Below are 19,812 nucleotides of genomic sequence, written 5' to 3'. Positions count from 1 at the left end.
ATTTGCTCTTTGGAACTCAGGGAAGGCCCACAGGGTCCTGCTTGGTTTTAGTCAGCCTTTTTCTTTGATACACCTCAAGCCTGAGGGGAAGAGAGGCAACAACCTTTTTCAGGATTAGAGGAGAGAGTCACTGACTTTTTAATATGTTTATTTTTTATTTATCTGCACCTGGTCTTAGTCACAGCATGTGTGATCTAGTTCCCTGCATTGGGAGCACGGAGTCTTAGCCACTGGACTACCAGGGAAGTCCCGAGTCCCTGACTTTTCATTTTTAAAGAATTCTCAAGTTGCTTAGCATACATATACATAACAGGAGTTATTGGCTACTACATGTCTTTTTTGTTGTCCAGATATAACTTAAAGCAATTTTAGTATCTAGTACTATTCCGCCTAAAGAATCTAGTGCCTTCTGCTAGGAGGCCATAGCTTGAGCTGTCTTGCTTGTTACCATTCCTAAAGAGAAAGGTTTCATAGCAGCTGATAGTGTCCTTGAGTCTGCTACCAGTTCAGAAAGTTCAGGTTCTCAGCTATATAGGAATGTGTCTGAAACCGTGTCCATAATAGGCACCCAGATCCATTTTGGATGCCTGAACCACAGTTACTTCATTTTGATTTTTTAAATGCATTCTTTAATGGTCAAAGCAGATGTACAATGTATGTTTGATAAACTAGAACAGCCTTACCTTATAAGCCAGAGTGACTTCTCCATACCTCACTACGTGAAAGTCTCCTCCATCATTTTCCCTCTTTTGTGTGCAGATCTTTCAGTAGCACGCGGTGACGCACATCGTGAGTAGTTATTCAGCGTCACTGGAGCGTTGCCTTTCTATCCTGAACATTGGAGTCAGAAGTATATTAGAAATAAAAACTCTCCATTTTGATAGGGAAACACATTTGGTGAACAGTCCATTGAATTAGGATGGATCTTAACAGACCTGGTCCAGATTCTTGGGTCAGCTGTCTATCACTGCTGTTGTCTTTTTCTCACGTGGGTGTTGTCTGAGGTCAGCAGTCCTTTCTATCGACCAGTCCAGGACAGAAGCCCTTGAGTGGGAAATATTAATTCAAGAGTCAGTTTCTTTCAGTTTCACTGTGCATGAGCTACTTAAGACCTGATAAGGGCTCTTTCATTTAGGTTGGAGAGAGTCTTATAAGTGATGTCCTTTCCCGTATGTATAATCTCCTGGCTGTGGACCATGGGGCGTCTGATCTTCACCCAGGGGTAGATTACTGTGAGCAGTTGCAGAAACAAGCTTAGAATATTCCTTTAGTATCTTAATTAAAACACTTTATAATATAGCAGCAAGGTCATCTTGGATGTAGATAATACAAAAACCCTCAGTATATACATAACCTCAATATCCACAAAGGTATATTATCAAAACATAACCTCTCTCTAATTTATCCTCATTTCTTCCAAATTGGGCCAAATTAAGTCTAGTTTCAGTAAACAGCCTGATTTACCTAAGTGTAACTGGTTGTATAGGCTCTTTTCAGTTGGCTGTGCTAGGGCTGTGCTAGACCTTTTCTTAAGGAATATCAATTGAATTTTTTAAAAACCTCCTGAGGCCAGGAAAATCATATCAACGACTTGCCTTCAGATTTTGCCTGCAGTATGTGTGGATATGAGAGAATTCCTCCCTCTCAAGGTTCCTAAACTAGCTCAATACTCCTGCTCCTGGCAGGAGGTGACCTTCCTTATTCAGCTGATAAAGCTGTTGGGAGTCTGCGTCTCCAGCTCCTGGAGGGATCAGGTCAAGAGAAAAGATAAATGTTTCAATTCCACTTCAAAGGTAAAACTTACCAAGTTGTCATAAAGGGAAAGCTTTCCTTATGTCTGGAAAACACAGACTAAAAGCCAGCAGTGTTTCAGACAGAAACATAACCACATTCATTAGTTCACTCAGTACTATGTAACTAATTTGATCTTAATCTTATTAACAGTTTTATGAAACAATCAAGGTTTCCATTAGAATTTCTTAACTAGTTCAGCAGTTCGATCTGGACGTTATCAGTCTTTTACTTGCCAAAAAGTCCTTTCTATGAGTCTTAAGATTTTGCAAAAGCGTGAGTGAAATATCATCTGAATGACAGACTTGAAAAGGCACAGTTAAGGATCTGATTAGAATGCAATTGACAAAGAAGCTTAACCAAGTTGCTGTGACATACAGTATTTTAAAGATAACTAGAATTAAGACTGATAACAATACCAGGACATATCCAAATTTTAGGAACTTCGTATAATTTTTAGAACACTTGATGTTTACCCGTACAGTGTTAACCTAAGAATGTTTTATCACCACTCATTTGATAGTGCTGCTCGTGTAATTTAACATACCAAATAATCTGAATTAGTTTAATATTTTTCTCTCTGAGATGCCTCAGGGGCCTTTGAAAGGTCCCAAATTAGAGGTCAAAAGAACTTCAGTTTAGAATGTGATTTGTGGAAGTTTGTCAAAAATAAAGTTTTACTGGGACTCACCTGGTGTTCCAGTGGTAAAGAATCTGCCTTCCAATGCAGGGGACGCAGGTTCCATCCCTGGTTGGGGAACTAAGATCCCGCGTGCTGCAACTATTGAGCTCGTGCACCTCAACGAGAGAACCCGCGTGCCGCATACTACAGAGCCCACGCACTCTGGAGCCCGCGTGCCACAACTAGAGAGAAACCCAAGCAGACCGTGGGCCATAACGAAAAAGATCCCATATTCCTCAGCAAAGATCCCATGTGCCACAACTAAGACCCAATGCAGCCAAAAAAATAAGGAAAATAAATAATATTTTAAAAATAAAGTTTTACGAAAAGACAACCTACAGAATGGGAAAAAATATTTGCAAATGATGAGGCTGGCAAGGGCTTGATTTCCAAACTATACAAACAACTCAATATCCCCTCCCCCCAAAAACGGGCAGATTTAAATAGACACCTCTCCAAAGAAGACCTACAGATGGCCAACAGGCACATGAAAAGTTGCTCAACATCACTAATTATTAGAGAAATGCAAACCAAAACTATAGTGAGGTGTCACCTCACACCAGCCAGATTGGCTATCAAGAAGTCTACAGGGATTTCCCTGGTGGTCCAGGGTTAAGACTCCACGTGCCCAATGCAGGGGGCCCAGATTCCATCCCTGGTCAGGGAACGAAGATCCCACATACCACAACTAAGCCCATGTGCTGCAACTGCTGAGCCCACGCGCTCTGGAGCCCATGCCCGCTAAAGCCCGTGTGCCACAACTAGAGAAGCCAGTGTGCCACAATGAAGAGCCAGCAGAGCCATAATTTAATTTTTAAAAGTCTACAAATAATAAATGCTAGAGAGGGTGTGGAGAAAAAGGAACCCCCCTTACACTGTTGGTAGGAATGTAAATTGGTGCAGCCACTATGGAGAACACTATGGAGGTTCCTTAAAAGAGACTAAATAGAGTTACCATATGATCCAGTGACCTGGAGAAAGTAATTCAAAAAGATATACACTGATGTTCATAGCAGCACTGTTCACAATAGCCAAGACGTGGAAATAACCTAAGTGTCCGTGGACAGACGAATGGATAAAGATGTGATATATACACAGTGGAATATTAGCCGTAAAAAAGAGTGAGACGCCATTTGCAGCAACATGGATGGACCTAGAGATTATTATACTAAATGAAATCAGAGAAAGACAATAAATGATATTGCTTATATGTGGAATCTAAGAAAATCCTACAAATGAACTTACTTTACAAACACTCACAAACATAAAAAAAACTTATGGTTACCAAAGGGGAAATGGAGTGGGGGGATACATTAGGAGTTTGGGATTAATATATATACACTACTATCTATAATATAAAATAGATAACCAACAAGGACCTACTGTATACTACAGGGAACTATATTCAATATCTTGTAATGGGGCTTCCCTAGTGGCACAGTGGTTAAGAATCCGCCTGCCAATGAAGGGGACACGGGTTCAAGCCCTGGTCCGAGAAGATCCCACATGCCACAGAGCAACTAAGCCCGTGCGCCACAACTACTGAGCCTGCGCTCTAGAGCCCGCGAGCCACAGCTACTGAAGTCCACGCGCCAAGAGCCCATGTTCCATAATGAGAAGCCACCGCAATGAAAAGCCTACGCACCGCAATGAAGAGTAGCCCCCGCTCACCACAATGAAGACCCAACGCAGCCAAATATAATTAACTTTAAACAAATACCTTGTAATAACTAATGGAAAAGAGTCTAAAAAAATACACATGTATTCATACATATATTTGTATATATACACACACCTGTATAACTGAATCACTTTGCTGTACACCTGAAACTAAGCACTGTAAATCAACTATATTTCAATAGTTTTTTTTTAAGTTTTAAAACACTTGGTCAAGTAGAATCGTAAGTACTGTGAAAGTATTAACTAAAGTGACAGTGAAGATTTCAAAGGCAAGTACAGAAGGTTACAACAGATCACTTAAGAAACAAGACTTATTGGGAGTTCCATGGTGTTCTAGTGGTTAGGATTCAGCACTGTCTCTGCTGTGGTCCAGGCTCAATCCCTGGTCAGGAAACTGATGCCATAAGCCGCATGGTGTGGACAAAATATTAAAACATAATAAGTCTTAATTAAAGCAGCTCAATATTCCAAGAAAACTTTCTCATAACAAAAAAACCAAACTCCAGTCTTGTATCAGCTTAAATAAATACTTTAAAATAAATTTACTTTTGGCTGCATTGGGTCTTCGTTGCTGCGTGCAGGCTTTCTCTAGTTGCGGCAATGGGGGCACTACTCTTCGTTGCGGTGCATGGGCTTCTCATTGCAGAGCACAGGCTCTAGGCACATGGGCTTCAGTAGTTGTGGCTCACAGGCTTAGTTGCTCCACAGCATGTGGGATCTTCCTGGACCAGGGCTCAAACCTGTGTCCCCTTCATTGGCAGGTGGATTCTTAACCACCACGCCACCAGGGAAACTCTATCAGCTTACTTTTTTTTTTTTTTTTTTGTGGTACGCGGGCCTCTCACTGCTGTGGCCCCTCCCATTGCAGAGCACAGGCTCCGGACGCGCAGGCTCAGTGGCCATGGCTCACGGGCCCAGCTGCTCCGCGGCATGTGGGATCTTCCTGGACCGGGGCACGAACCCGCGTCCCCTGCATCGGCAGGCGGACTCTCAACCACTGCGCCACCAGGGAAGCCCTCAGCTTACTTTTAATAACAAAACTAATTTACTTAGATTGAATTCAGTCTAATCTTATCGAGTTCTGACCATGAACAAAACTCTTTTCTCAAGGTTCCTCTTCCACAACTTCCTATATCATGAGTTTGTGCCTTATTCTTTCCCCATCCAGAAACAACCAGCTCTAGGACAAATCTACATTTTAACAAAAATATCTCCATTTTTCATACCTTCTTGCCAACAACATATATCCTACTTTCTTTACATACTGAAATGTTTCCCTTATTTCTAGTACTTTTTAATTACCTATCACAATTTTTTTTTTTTTTTTTTTTTCCTGTGGTACGCGGGCCTCTCACTGCTGTGGCCTCTCCCGTTGCGGAGCACAGGCTCCGGACGCGCAGGCGCAGCGGCCACGGCTCACGGGCCCAGCCGCTCCGCGGCACGTGGGATCCTCCCGGACCGGGGCACGAACCCGCTTCCCCTGCATCGGCAGGCGGACTCTCAACCACTGCGCCACCAGGGAAGCCAACCTATCACAATTTTTAACCCTTAAAAACTTCACTCTCTAGCAGAAACCAAGAAGCAAGCAACTGTGAAATGTTTATCATACCAGCATTTTCTGATTAGCAAACTTAGGAACATCTTCTATAACCTTAAAAACATTTTTTCATAGCACAATTTCTTCAGTGTGGTACAAGACATGTTTGGGTTTATTAGACATATCTTTTGCCTTTTGTTAGAGAAAAGCTAAATTAGGTAAACAGACTTGTTTAGCAAGTGCTCCAGTATTTCATCTTATTTAAAAATGATTTAGACATTCAATTAATTTTCATCATTTTACCTTCATTTAGGAGAACTCAAGTTACCAAAAATCTGGAAAATCAAACAATTACTCCTAAAGAGTTCACCTAAAAGCTTTGGTACGTGGGGCTCTCACTGTTGTGGCCTCTCCCGTTGCAGGGCACAGGCTCCGGACGCGCAGGCTCAGCGGCCATGGCTCACGGGCCCAGCCGCTCCGCGGCATGTGGGATCCTCCCAGACCGGGGCACGAACCCGCGTCCCCTGCATCGCAGGCGGATTCTCAACCACTGCGCCACCAGGGAAGCCCACACCTAAAAGCTTTTATCCCATTTATCTCTATTACTTATGACAATATCATACCAAGTTAATCTTTTCTTGCTGACAAATTTTGCAACAGGGATAATGAGAATTTCTTGATTTTCAGTAAACCTAAGTACAATAAAAGTATTATACTTAACATTCATGACTCTAAAGACAGGTCTGTATTAAACCAAACTTATTATCTGGTATTAAAGTTAGTTTAATACTGAATATTCCCCCAGATCACATGAACTTGAAATACATTTGGGTTAATTTCTGTTGTATTCCTGAGAATTTATATAAGCACTTAATTTCCTTTGAACCAATCAATTAGAGCTCATTTACAAATTAATTTTTAAAGACAGAACTAGAGGGCTTCCATGGTGTCGCAGTGGTTGGGAGTCCGCCTGCCAATGCAAGGGACACGGGTTTGAGCCCTGGTCCGGGAAGATCCCACATGCCATGGGGCAACTAAGCCCGTGAGCCACAACTACTGAGCCTGCGCTCTAGAGCCGGCGAGCCACAACTACTGAAGCCTGTGCGCCTAGAGCCCGTGCTCTGCAAAAAGCGAAGCCACCGCAATGAGAAACCTGCACACCGCAACAAAGAGTAGAAAACCCTCTGGCCACAACTAGAGAAAGCCCGCATGCAGCAACAAAGACCCAATGCAGCCAAAAATAAATAAATTAATTCATTTTTTTAAAAAAGAACTAGAGATCTCACAGTTTCATTTTAAAACAGTCATGAATTAAACGTCTAAAACACATTAATTTATAACAGTTGGAATAAGTTTACTTGAGTTTTAAAACGCTTCTTTTCCCATTTCCTCTCAGTTTCAGGTTCTACCAAGTAAGCTAAGACCATAGTCTCAGACAATGTGAGCTGTATTTGCATTTCAAGGAAATAAGAGTTATAACTTAACCTTTTACCTAGGAGTACGTTCGCTCTCTCAGGGCCAGAATTTTGAAAAGAAGTTTTTTATATACAGCAGGTTATTAGTTATTGATTGTATACATATTAGTGTATATACGGCAATCCCAATCTCCCAATTCTTCCCACCACCATCCCCCCCAGAAACAGAATTTTTTTAAAAAAATCAAGCCAGACTTCTCTAACTGCATATGCAAAAAAAAAAAAAAAAAAGTTTTGGGGCTTCCCTGGTGGCACAGTGATTAAGAATCCACCTGCCGACACAGGAGATACGGGTTCAAGCGCTGGTCCGGGAAGATCCCACATGCCACAGAACAACTAAGCCTGTGCACCACAACTACTGAGCCTGCGTTCTGGAGCCCATGAGCCACAACTACTGAAGCCTACGCGCCTAGAGCCCGTGCTCCCAACGAGAGAGGCCGCCACAATGCAAAGCCTGCACACCACAATGAAGAGTAACCCCCGCTCACCACAACCAGAGAAAAGCCCACGTGCAGCAATGAAGACCCAATGCAGCCAAAAATAAAATAATTTTTTTTAAGAAGTTTGAAATGTCAAGAGTTTTATCTTGGCCATTTTTCACCAGTCTAAACATTCTGGCCACGTGGTATTATAACAAAGTCATCTTTCTTTTCATAGAAACATAGCTGAAGACTTCCCAGTTTTGTAAAATACACCCCTGGGAACTACAAGATACCACAGAGCTCCGATTTCCCTTTTTTTCGTACCGCTGGTATTACCTGAAACAGATCAGAACCGGGCAAGCCAGTGCTGAGAGGCCTCTCAGGATCCCAGTTCCCTAGCACAAGAATGGAAGGTTTCCTACCTGCTGTTCCAGATAGGGGTAGCAACGGACCTTGGTTTAACAGGGAGTTTCCCAATCACCGCAAGGGCAGTGTGGGGTGGCTGAAGGATTCCTCCACCTAGAAGAGAAAACTCCAATTAAAGCAGCATTTCGGGGGCTTCCCTGGTGGTCCAGTGGGTAAGACTCCGTGCGCCCAGTGCTGGGGCCCTGGGTTCGATCCCTGGTCGGGGAACTAGATCCCACATGCCTGCTGCAACTAAGAGTCTGTGTGCCACAACTAAAAGATCCCACATGCCACAACAAAGACCTGACGCAGCCAAAATAAATAAAATTTTTTTAAAGCATTTTGCTCAAAACCAGACCACCAAGTCCTATGCTTTCTCCTACCCCCACCCCCTAACGGAAAAATTCCATTCAAGGCAACCCAGTAGGGAAGAATATCCTGGTGTGGTCTCCTGCAAGGTTCCACTACTTACCAGACATCTCACAGACCAGAACTAGAGCCTCGTTTCCTTCACCATGGAATTGAAAGTGCCATGGGCCAGTGATACCAAGTCAGCAGTAAGCGCTCAGAACTGTCCCTGAGACAAAGGTGCTCAGACAGCTGCTGGACAGGATCTGAGAGCTGCAACCAGCCAGGGGCCTGTGTGCCACCGGCAAGACACACCCACTCTGGATGGGAATTCCATCTGAGTCACCAAAATTGTTACTGAACTGAGCCAGTCTACTGATACCTAGTTGTGGTGAAGGAAAGTACAGTGTTTACTGAGGGCACCAAGCAAGGAGAAAGGGAAGCTCATGCCCAAAAGATGCAAACTCCCTGACGGCTTTCCGAGAAGGTTTTTTAAGAACAGTGTGAGGGAAGGGGTCACAGGTGGGTAAATCAGCTCCTGTACAATTCTCTGGTTGATGATGAGATAACAGGATAATGTGTCGAGAATCTCAGTTCTCACCCTTCTGGTTCCAGCTGGCCTGGGGTCTACGTGCTGGTGGTCAGCATGCAGTTAACTTCCTCCACCCGGTGGGGGTTTAGTTTCTGCAAAACAGCTCAAGGGTATGGCTCAGGATATTATCTGTATCCCTGCAGAAGGAACTAAATGTTCTTGATTTTGTTTTATGGCTAAACTATTATTTTGTCTTGCTTGACTGCTTTCCTTTGTTTCTGCATTTTCTCAATCTGATTGAATTTGCTCTTTGGAAAAGCGAACGCTCCTGCACTGTTGGTGGGAATGTAAGTTGGTGCAGCCACTGTGGAAAACTGTGTGGAGGTTCCTCAGAAAACTAAAAATAGAACTACCACATATATGAGGCACTTCCCTGGCGGTCCAGTGGCTAAGACTCTGTACTTCCACTGTAGGGGGCACAGGTTCAATCCCTGGTCGGGGAACTAAGATCCCAAATGCCACGTGGTGCAGCCAAAAAAAAAGAACGAATTACCATATGATCCAGCAATCCTACTCCCGGGCATCTATACAGACAAAACTCTAATTTTAAAAGATACACGCACCCCTGTGTTCATGGCAGCACTATGCATAATAGGCAAGACAATGAAACGACCTAAATGCCCATCAACAGAGGAATGGATAAAGATGATGTGGTGTGTATACACACACACACACACACACATATACATACGATGGAATACTATTCAGCCATAAAAAAGAAGGAAATAATGCCATTTGCAGCAACTTGGATGGACCTAGAGATTATCATACTAAGTGAAGTAAGTCAGAAAGCCGAATACAATATGATACCACTTATATCTGGAATCTAAAATATGACACCAAGAAACCTATCTATGAAACAGAATCACGGACACAGAAAACAGACTGGTGGTTGGGCTAGGCGGGGGGTTGGGGGAGGGATGGAGTGGGAGGTTGGGGTTAGCGGGTGTATTATATACAGGATGGATAAACACCAAGGTCCTACTGTAGAGCACAGGGAACTATGTTCAATATCCTATGATAAACCAGAATGGAAGAGATTAAAAGAATGTATATACGTAAGTGAATCATTTTGCTGTCCAGCAGTAATTAACACATTGTAAATCAACTACAATAAAATTTGAAAAATAATTTTAAAAATTAAAAAATACAATTTTGGAGACAAAAAAATATACTTGCTCTTTGGAACTCAGGGAAGGCCTAGGAGACTAAAGCTTTTCTACACACAAGAGGTGGGAGACCGGGGTGTGTCTGTCCCCAGGAAGACCCCCCCCACCCAGGGTCCTGCTCAGTTTCATTTCTTCAGGGTATTGTTTGTCTGGGAAAAGGGAACAATTAAATGTCAGTGAGAAGGGAGAGACACTCACCCCTTAAAAAAAAAAAAAAAAGAAAAAAAAATGATTGGGGGAGAATGTAAGTACTGCCCTTGTGACTGTTACCAAACGAGGATCATTTTGCCCAACATGCAGCAAGCCAAAACGCCGAGATGCCAGGGTTTGCAGCAAAGAGAGGGTTTATTCACAAGGCAGCCGAGCGAGGAGACGCGACAAGTCTCAGGTTCACCTCCTGGAAGGCAAGGGACTCCCGGTGTTCATGGAATAAAGCAGCAAGGCAATCTGAGGCGTGGGGGCAGTGAAGATGGGTGATTCTACCAGGCGTAACTAAGCCGCAGGCCTCTGCACGTGCAAAAATGGAGGTGCTCAGCATGATCTGAGGGTTACCCTTTGATGTCAAAAGGTCACCAAGTGGACACGTGGGCAGGCCCAGCTGGAGGGTCAGAGGTCCTATCCAGTCTTAACCAGATCAGCTCAAACTAGACACAGCTGACTCCAAGCTCCTAGAAAACACCTGGGACAAACATTGTTTAGGCTGCATGCAGCGTGGAGGACGTGCAAGTCTCAAAATGGATGACCTTGATGAGTGAAGGCAGATGAAATGGATTTGACTGATAATTACCCAGTTTTACCACCACCAGCCCATTTTTGATTATTCCTCAATCTCGAGGGAAGAGGGGGCAATGACGTGTCTGTTTCCTGCCAATAAGAGGCATAGGGCTAACAGAGCACTGTATTCCATGAATCAACTATACTCCAATTTAAAAAAAAAAGCATAGGGCTAACAAAAGCTTCAGGAATGCAACTGTTTAGTGCTCACTTGAAAACATTCCCTTGTTCCCAGTTTAAGTTAGCACTTTGATCCCAATAAACAGATACCACCTGCGTGCCAGCTGTCATAGGCCCAAGATTGATAATTGAAACGGCAGACAAAGATGTACCCCGAGGGGGTACACATTGTTAAAATTTAGGCTTTTTTTTTTTTTTTTTTTTTTTAGGGATTTTATCTAGGACACAGTCAAGCCAGGGATCAGTGTCTTAACTTTTTACATACTGGAGAGTCCCAATCATTATCAGTTTGGCTGAAACACTTAAATATGGAAGGAACACAGGCTGGGGGAGAATAAGTATGTTTTCTATCCTCACCTAATATAACCTTGACACGGGTAGACTGCAGTCTTTTCTTTTTTCTTTTTTTTTTTTTAATCTGAGGTCACAAGGACCAAATTTCATCTTAGACAAGGAAAAACAGGACAGGAAATTCTGTTGATTAGCCTAATCTGATATGTTACAGTGAAGTTAGGGACAGTCAAAAAATTAATGACAGGGACTTCCCTGGTGGTCCAGTGGTTAAGACTTCACGCTTCCCATACAGGGGGCGCAGTTTCAATCCCTGGTTGGGAAACTAAGATCCCACATGCCTCGTGGTGCGGCCAAAACAAATAATTTTTTTTTAAAAATTAATGACAGGCAGGATCAAGGGGTCGGCGTGATCAAATACAGAAAAAGGTTTTGGCTGAAATATCCAACAGTTGGAGAGAGTACCTGCTTTTGCCCAAGCATGAGAAGTCCTAATCATTGACTTGTCCTTGCAAGCCTTAATTTCTTTCTTGTGGCTTCTTTCTGAAAAGCTGCTTAAGATCTGTTAGGGGTTCAGTTGCCCACCGGGAGAAGTCAGTGTAGGGGTCCTGGAACCGGCCAAGGCTTGGATGATCTCGGTCGACAGTTCTCTGCTGTATGGTTTCCATTTCCCATCACGTTCCACACAAGGTCCAGTCTAGGGAGAATGAAGGTGGTCTTCTGTTTACTCTTCCAAGATTTCAGTCTAGAGGTTCATCTCCTCCTCCTCTAAGAGCTTCCTAAAGTGGTTTTGCCATGAATCCAAAGTTGGGGATCCACATGCAGCAGAACCCAGCTCTTCCCCGGACTCCCCGCAATTGTCTCCTGAGAGTGGGAACTGCAAGCCCGGCTAGAGCTTCCCTTCTGTCAGGGAGCGATTCTCTCTGTCCTTATGAGCGTTCAAAACCCAAGTATTTAACAGAGGGCAGAGAACTATGCCTTTTTCATGGACTCCCTATAGCTTCCTTCAGCCATAAAGTTCAAAATCAAAACTGTATTCTGGTCTCAGGTGACCTTTGTTTTACTGGCAATCAGAATGATACCATCCACATGCTGGAACAGGGCTCCCTCGTTTAGTTGAAGGGCCTTCCAATATTTTGCCAGGATTTCTACAAACATCATGGGGGAGTTTTTAAGTCCCTGAGGACTTCCTGTCCAGCAATACTGTTGTTTAAGTCTTGTATCTAGATCTTCCCATTAAAAGCAAACAATTCTTGGGGTTCAAATCTCAAGGGTATGCAAAACAAACAAACCAACCCCCAAACATCCTTCAAATCCAGTACAGTAAACCAACAAAAATCTCTGGTGAGCAGTAGTGAGGAGAGTGTATGGATTAGGGACGACTGGATGAGTATCTTCCACAATTCGATTAATTGTTTTTAAGTAATGCACAAACCAATATTCATCTCTACCTGGTTCTAGACTGGTAAAACTGGAGTATAAGGTGACTGGCAGGGACGCATTAAATCTTATTCGAGGAAGGCTGTTAGCAGGGGATGAATTCCATGCTTTGCCTGCTCCTTTACTGGGTACTGCATTAAGTTTGGAATTTTTGCACGAGGGCAGAGCCTCACCTGTACAGGTGTAGCTGTCTTTGCTTTTCCCGGCCTCCCAGCTACCCATACCTCTGGACTCACCTTCTGCAGTACCTCTTCCAGAATGGCTGCCGGCTGTTCTCTTTGAGGTCGGAGCAAAAGCGCCTGCGATGTACAAGCCTGCTCTGGTGGAACTTTGGTGTCCACTCCTCCAGGTGCAAAGAGCCTTGGCATTTACTTTAGTTAGTAAATCTCATCCCAGAAGGGGACTGGGGCATGCAGGCTCGTACAGAAAGCTATGCTTCCGATGGGTCCTCCTCCACCCGAGAGTCTAGCAGCTGGAGAAAAGGCTTCTTCAAGGTTTCTCCGGACACCCCCGTTGCTAACATAAGACTCAGAAGAAAATTTAGCAAGTCTTGTATTTTAAACCGAGTAAGTGGCCTCCTGCCATCATCACCCAGGGCTCCATATGGGAGATATTGAGACACTCGGGATTTAGAGGAGCCTCTGGGCCCTGTCTTTCTTGGTCACTGTCTTTCTCAGTTAACTCTGGCGGCTGACGTGTCACCTGTTCACTTCTTCAGGAGACTTACTTAGGGTGTCCCTCCTGTTTGCAACACGCACGCTGGCGAGATCCCACTATCAGATGCCCCGTTACCTTTGGCCGAGCTCCTCGTGGGGGCCCTCCATTCGGTCCAGCTCTTCCCTCTGCTAAGGCAGCCGCCAGCAGAGCAGTCTGCCGTCTCATCCTCCAGGGTTCGCTTTTCTCCTGAACCTGCTCCCTGCCATTAGAAACTTGAAAGTCAATGTCAACAAGTTGAGACAAACACAGCCCTAAAGCCCCTCCCACCTCTGCAGTTGCTTCTGCATGCTGGAGCGCTCCGATCAGTAAGTCATATTAACCATCCTTAAATTCTTTGGAGCCTCGGGGTCTCTATCTGTATATTGCCTAGAAGCTTTAAAGACCCTTTCTAGAAATTCTGAAGGACGCTCATTCAGTTTCTGTCTTACCTCCTGTACTTTACTGAGGCTTCACTACCTTGGCGCCCCTCTTCGTAAGCCTGCGGGAATGCAGTCTCCGTGATGCTTAAGTTTTAGCCCATCTCCAGCATTCACAGTCCAATGAGCTTCCACTGTTGGTACAGCTACGCTTGCAGCAGCCCGTAACGGTTGCCAGAGGTTTCTGTACGAAGCCAATCTGCCTCCTCAGCACCTCTCGACATTCTTCTGAAGTGAGGAGGGTATTTATTCAATGTTGAACATCTGCCCAAGTTGGGCTGTGGGTTGCAAACAAATACCGATGAAAAAAGATTTTCCATTCTCTTTGGGTCATCTCTGGAGGGCGGCATACTGTTCTTCCAAGGAAATAAATCCGAAGCTGCAAAGGGGGGGATGGACCCAGATCCACCCCATCAGCTAGCTGCCCAGTCTCAGTGGCCACACCCCACCGGGGACTTACCTGAATGGATACTGCCCTGCCTGAGAACGGGTAGCTCCCTGGCCAAATCCAGTGCCGGGGAGAGTATGAGCGGGGAGACCATGCCTATGTCTCCATCCTCAGAGACCGGGAGGGCGCCCCCCACCGCAAGCCGGAGGCTGTGGCTCAGGCACCAGCAACGAAGGGGCAGCGGCGCCATCATATGGGGGCGGGGGCGGGGCAGTCAGAGGGTCCAACTGAGCCCACAGCAAGGCCCCCCCCTCCTGTTTCAAGCAAAGCGGCCTTCTTTGCCTCCCCTTCCTGTGGGGCCGTCATCTTCTCTGCACATGGTTTATTCTGATACAATCACGTAACCTAAGGATCCATTTTTAGGCCATTATGCTCCAGAGTCTAAAGGATATCGTGGCACAAACAAACCAGACTAAAACCAAGACCGAACCCAGCGCCCCGGGCCTCCAGCCCAGATACGGAGCACCTGAGCAGCTAGAACCTTTTATATTTTCTACCAAACTGCTGCCAGGTGGGCCTCCGCCCTCCGCCCCCTGCCCACCCCCCAACCTGGTCGGGAATGACAAAACTCCTAGGCCCAGGTGCGTCACTCACCCCAAAGACGGCTTCCAAACCCCAAACCGTCTCTTTGCTGCAAAACAAAACTAGGCCCCGAAGGCCCACAGCCTCGCACTGAGGAAACCCGGGGCACAGTCCCCGGAACAAAAGGGCGAGGCAGCTGCTTGGACTCAGAATACCAGCAAGGGGCCGACCAGCCACGGGCAAAAGGTCCGTCTGGACTCACCCCTGGCCGGCTCACCATATCCGTCACCGAACCTTTTGCCGGACGTGCAGCAGGCCAAATCGCTGAGACGCCGAGGTTTGCAGCAGAGAGGGTTCAGCTCACGAGGCAGCCACGCGGGGAGACAGAAGAGCGAGGCTCAGACCCGCCTCCCAGAAGGCGGGATGCTCGGGGTATATTATGGGATGACCAATAAAGCAGCAGGGTGGTCCGAGGCGTGGGGAGAGTGCCGATAGGTGATTGGGAAAAGGCGGGGTCATGGTCCTCCTGAGCAGCTGTGGCTCAGCTACAGGCCTCGGCGCCTTCAGAACTGGAGGCGTGGGGCTTCCCTGGCGGTCCAGCGGTTAGCACCCCGCGCTTCCTCTGCAGGGGGCACGGGTTCCATCCCGGGTCGGAGAGCCGCGTGGCGTGGCCAAAGAAAAAAAAAAAAAAAAAAAAGAGGCGCTTAGCACGATCTGAGGGTGGCTCTCTGACGTCAAAAGGTCACCCATGTGGAGGGTCAGAGGTCCTATCCAGTCTTAACCAGCTCAGCTCATAAACTAGACACAGCTGACTCCAAGCTCCTGGAAGACAACTCCGGGAGACATCTTATTGCGTGGGCTTCTGTTGTCAATGCTCAGCATCTTATTGTGCTGCTTGGAGGACTGCAAGTCTTAAACGACCTTGATTAGTGAAGGCAGGTGAAATGGGTTTGACCAATAATCACCCAGCAAAGAAGTGTTAGAGCTGCCACATGAACCCAGGCAGTATGGCTGCAGAGTCCATCCCCCCGGTCCCAGCCCCACAGCCGCTTCAGGGAGAGCCATGCGGAGCCCAACCTGGCAGGGAGGGTGCCAGGCAGAAGGCCGTTCCTTTCATGACCCCATGTGTGTTCACATAATAATATAATAGTGCATCGTAATATCTAACAGTATTAAATACAGTCGCTCCTCATGGCCCACCGGTTCTATTCCTGTGAATTGGCCTCTATTCACTCCGTTTTATTCGTAACCCCCAAATCAACACTCCTGCTGCTTTTGCTGTCGTTTGCGCGCAAAGTAGCAAAATTTCGAGTTGCCCCGATGCACGTGTTCCCTGCTGAGGCCAAACGAGGCGACACTGGGCCTTCTGGTTTTAGCTCAAACCTACTTAATCGCAGGCCTTTTTTGCATTTTTGTGCTTTTCCTTGATGATTTGGCCATTTAAACAAAAGGGCCCCCAGGCATCGAGCCGAAGCGCCAGCTAGTGTTTCTAAGCACAAGGAGGGCGGGGTGTGTCTTCGAGCACCCTCCCTCAGGCCTGAGTCACAGATGCTGTGAGTTCCACACTAGTGAATCAGTAATGTATACTAATGAAAGGGTCTTGAAACAAAAAACACACATAAAACAAGGCTGTATGTTGATTGGTTGATGTGGCCCGAGGCTCACAGAAACCTCCCCCTGTGTTTCCCCCGGGCAGGGATGGTTCAGTGTCTGCTAATCCAGCGTCTGTGGCCGCTTTATGGAATCTAATTAACTACCACGAATGAGAGTTAACTGTGTGTGTGTTCGGAGAATGAGTGGACGTGGGTGTGCAGCTTTGCAGTGACGCGGACAGACGTTCCCTAAAGCAAGGAATTGCAAATTTACAGCTACGGTCCCTGGGGCTATCAATCCTTTATCTCACCCAACCAGGCAGCTGGACTGACCAGTCCCAGGTGAATGTGGGGTCACGGGGGTCGCACAGGAACCCAGCACCCCCCTCCTCTCCTGAGATCTTATACTACCCTCGTAGAGTCACCCTCCCACGTTCTCAAAGGCATTTTCTCGTGTCCTCCCTCCCCAGGCCTCTCCCTTTCCCCGCCCCCTGCGGTGACTGTTTCACAGAAGCACTTCATCCCGGGTCTCCTGGCCCCTCCCCGGCAGCAAGCAGCCCGGTGCCTCCCATTGTGAAGCAACAGAAGAGGAGCCCTTGTCCCCGTGCTCTCCTGCCACTGTCACCCCCCTCACCTCCTCCCCTTCTCGGCTGAACTCCCCCAGGGTTCTCTGCGTTCGCTTCCACCTCTTCGCTCTCATCTTGCTGCGAGCTTTCCTCCCCGTAACCCCACTGAAGTCCTGCTCTGCCCAATCCAGCCCCTTCCGTTCCGCGCCCTTCTGTTAGCATTCCTGACAGCACCGCCGCCTGCCTTGAGTCCTGCCGCTAAAACTCTGAATATTGGGGTGACCGGAGCACAGCCTTCTATTGTCAATACTCAGGCCCCGGGAGATCATTTCTAGTAGGTGGCTTTAAATACTAGCTTCACTGATGTCTTCTGAGTTTGTGGCTTCAACTTCCTTTGGGAGCCCAGACTCGTGGCCACCCACCCACCCGATGTCTCCCCTTGGATATCTAATGAGCGCCGTGAGCTCAGCATAAGGAAACCTTGATTTCACGCCCTAGGCACGTTCCTCCTCTATCTTCCCACCTTGGTGAATTGCACCACTTTCCACCCAGTTGCTTGAGCCCCTAACCTAGGAGTCAGGGTCATCGTCGGTTCCTGTTTTGCCCACCCCTTCCCCACGTCCGTCCATCCCACTGGACCTGCTCACTGCCATGGTCTCTGCCCCGTTCACCCTAGTCCGCACCACCAGCATCTCTAGCTTGGATGGATGCCGTAGCTGCTTTCTACTCATGTCCCCCCCAAACCAAGTTCTTCTGCCGAGTTTATGATTAACCTCTCTACCCAAAACTTTATCCCCTTTCTGCTCTGCTCCTGTTCCTCTCGAGATGGAGGAGAATCAAAGAAAAAGGGGGGATTGAAGTCAATCACGACCCTACGGGGCCCTCCTGGATACAAAAGCCTTTCCATGTCTCCTGTTTCTTGTTTGTAGAAAAAGGCTTTAGCCTCCCAGACTTTCCCTGAGTTCCAAAGAGCAGATTTAAGTAGTTATTAATTAGGGAAGTGAGGGAACACAGAAACAAAGGAAAGAGCTGGCCCAAAAAGTCTTAAAGAAAACAGCAGGGTCTGAGCGGGAACTGAAAGTCTTAACCAGTCACATAGGCTCTAAGTAAATGATAAAACGCCTCAAGCATTACTTTTGCTCTCTCTGAGAAAGAAATGAAGGGATCACAAGACCATGATTTACTAGTTTGCTTTGCAGGAACACACAGGTTGATCACCAGTGACAATATGGGGGTCACAAGACGTATGAGGGCCAGGAGGTTGCAGCTAAGGTCTTATCAGGAAGCTGAAATCACAAAGACGCTCTTTACCTTTTTTTTTTTTTTTTTTGCCTTTAAAAACCCTGCACCCCAGCCAGCCAGCAAGATGGATCTGAGACAATAGGTCTCTCATCTGCCAGGTTGACACCTCCTGGACTCGTTAACCTTTCTCTGCTCCAAACTCTGACATTTCGGTTCGTTTGGGCCTCACTGTGTGTCAGGCACAACAACTTGAATTTGACAACACCCCACTCCCCAACTTTGTTCTCCACAAAGCAGCCGGGGTGGTCTTTTAAAAGCAGAAACCAGGAACTTCCCTGGCAGTCTAGTGGTTAAGGCTTCCAGTGCAGGGGACACGGGTTCGATCCCTGCTCGGGGAACTAAGATCCCACATGCCTTGTGGCGTGGCCAAAAAAGAAAAAACAAAAAAGCAAACCAGATCTTGCCATCCCTCTGGGTTAAGTCCCCAAGGGCTTCCCTCACACTTACCATAGGAGCTGAAGGCCTCAATCCAGCCCTCTCTCTCGTGCCGGGTCTCCTCCCTCCCTCTTGCTCCCAATGGCCCCACCCCGGGAAGCAGTTCCCGCCTCAGGAACACTGGCTCTGCCTCTTCCTCCCCCGTGGGGCTCAGCTTTCCACCCACCCCGTTTCATTTCCTCCACGGCCCCATCACTCGTTGCGTCGCCATACTAGCAGCCCACACGCCCCCAGACTCAGCTGAGCTCGTGACAGTGAGGACCTGCTAGTCCCATCCCTTGGTGACCCCCAGTGCCAGCACAGTGCTTGGGCCGTAATAGGTGCTCAATAAATGTCACTGAGCAAATCTCAGTGACTGAGAGCAGGCAGGTAAGTCGTTCACACCTGAAAAACTGCTCCTACAGCAGGAAGGACCTACGAGTAGACAGTTAATCACCTTCGCTGCCTTAATGCCCGCAGTGCAGCAGCAGGGGAGGAGCCTACCTAAAAAAAATCCAGACCCCGGGGAATTCCCTGGCGGTCCAGCGGGTAAGACTCCGCGCTCCCAATGCAGGGGGCTGGGGTTAGGTCCCTGCATGGGGAACTAGATCCCACATGCCACAACTAAAGATCCCACGTGCTGCAACAAAGATCCTGTATGGTACAACTCAAGACCCGGGGCAGCCAAATAAATAATTAAATAAATATTTTTAAAAACTCCAGACCCTGGACACACCCCCCGAGAGTCATTCATTACAGTTCAGGCCCTAATTAGGCATTTTAAGCAGGCACCTCAGGGGATTCCACTATGGATCCCCTCCCCCTCCATACCTTGAGAAACACTGGTTTGGAGCATACAAAGTACCATCACTATTTTGAATTCTCTGTTTTCAACATTTATCTTTTGGGGAAAAAATAAATAAATTGTGTTAGAGGAGTGACGTTCTATTGACTTTTGGAAATAGGAATGTAACTAAACCTGGTCTCCACGCTGCGTGGAAGCAGAGCTGTGTGGGAACCATTTCTTTTGGCGTCATCACTGGAAATAG

This window comes from Kogia breviceps, chromosome 14 (assembly GCF_026419965.1).
Source record: "Kogia breviceps isolate mKogBre1 chromosome 14, mKogBre1 haplotype 1, whole genome shotgun sequence".
Taxonomy (NCBI): Eukaryota; Metazoa; Chordata; class Mammalia; order Artiodactyla; family Physeteridae; genus Kogia; species Kogia breviceps.
This window is presented reverse-complemented; position numbering follows the sequence as displayed.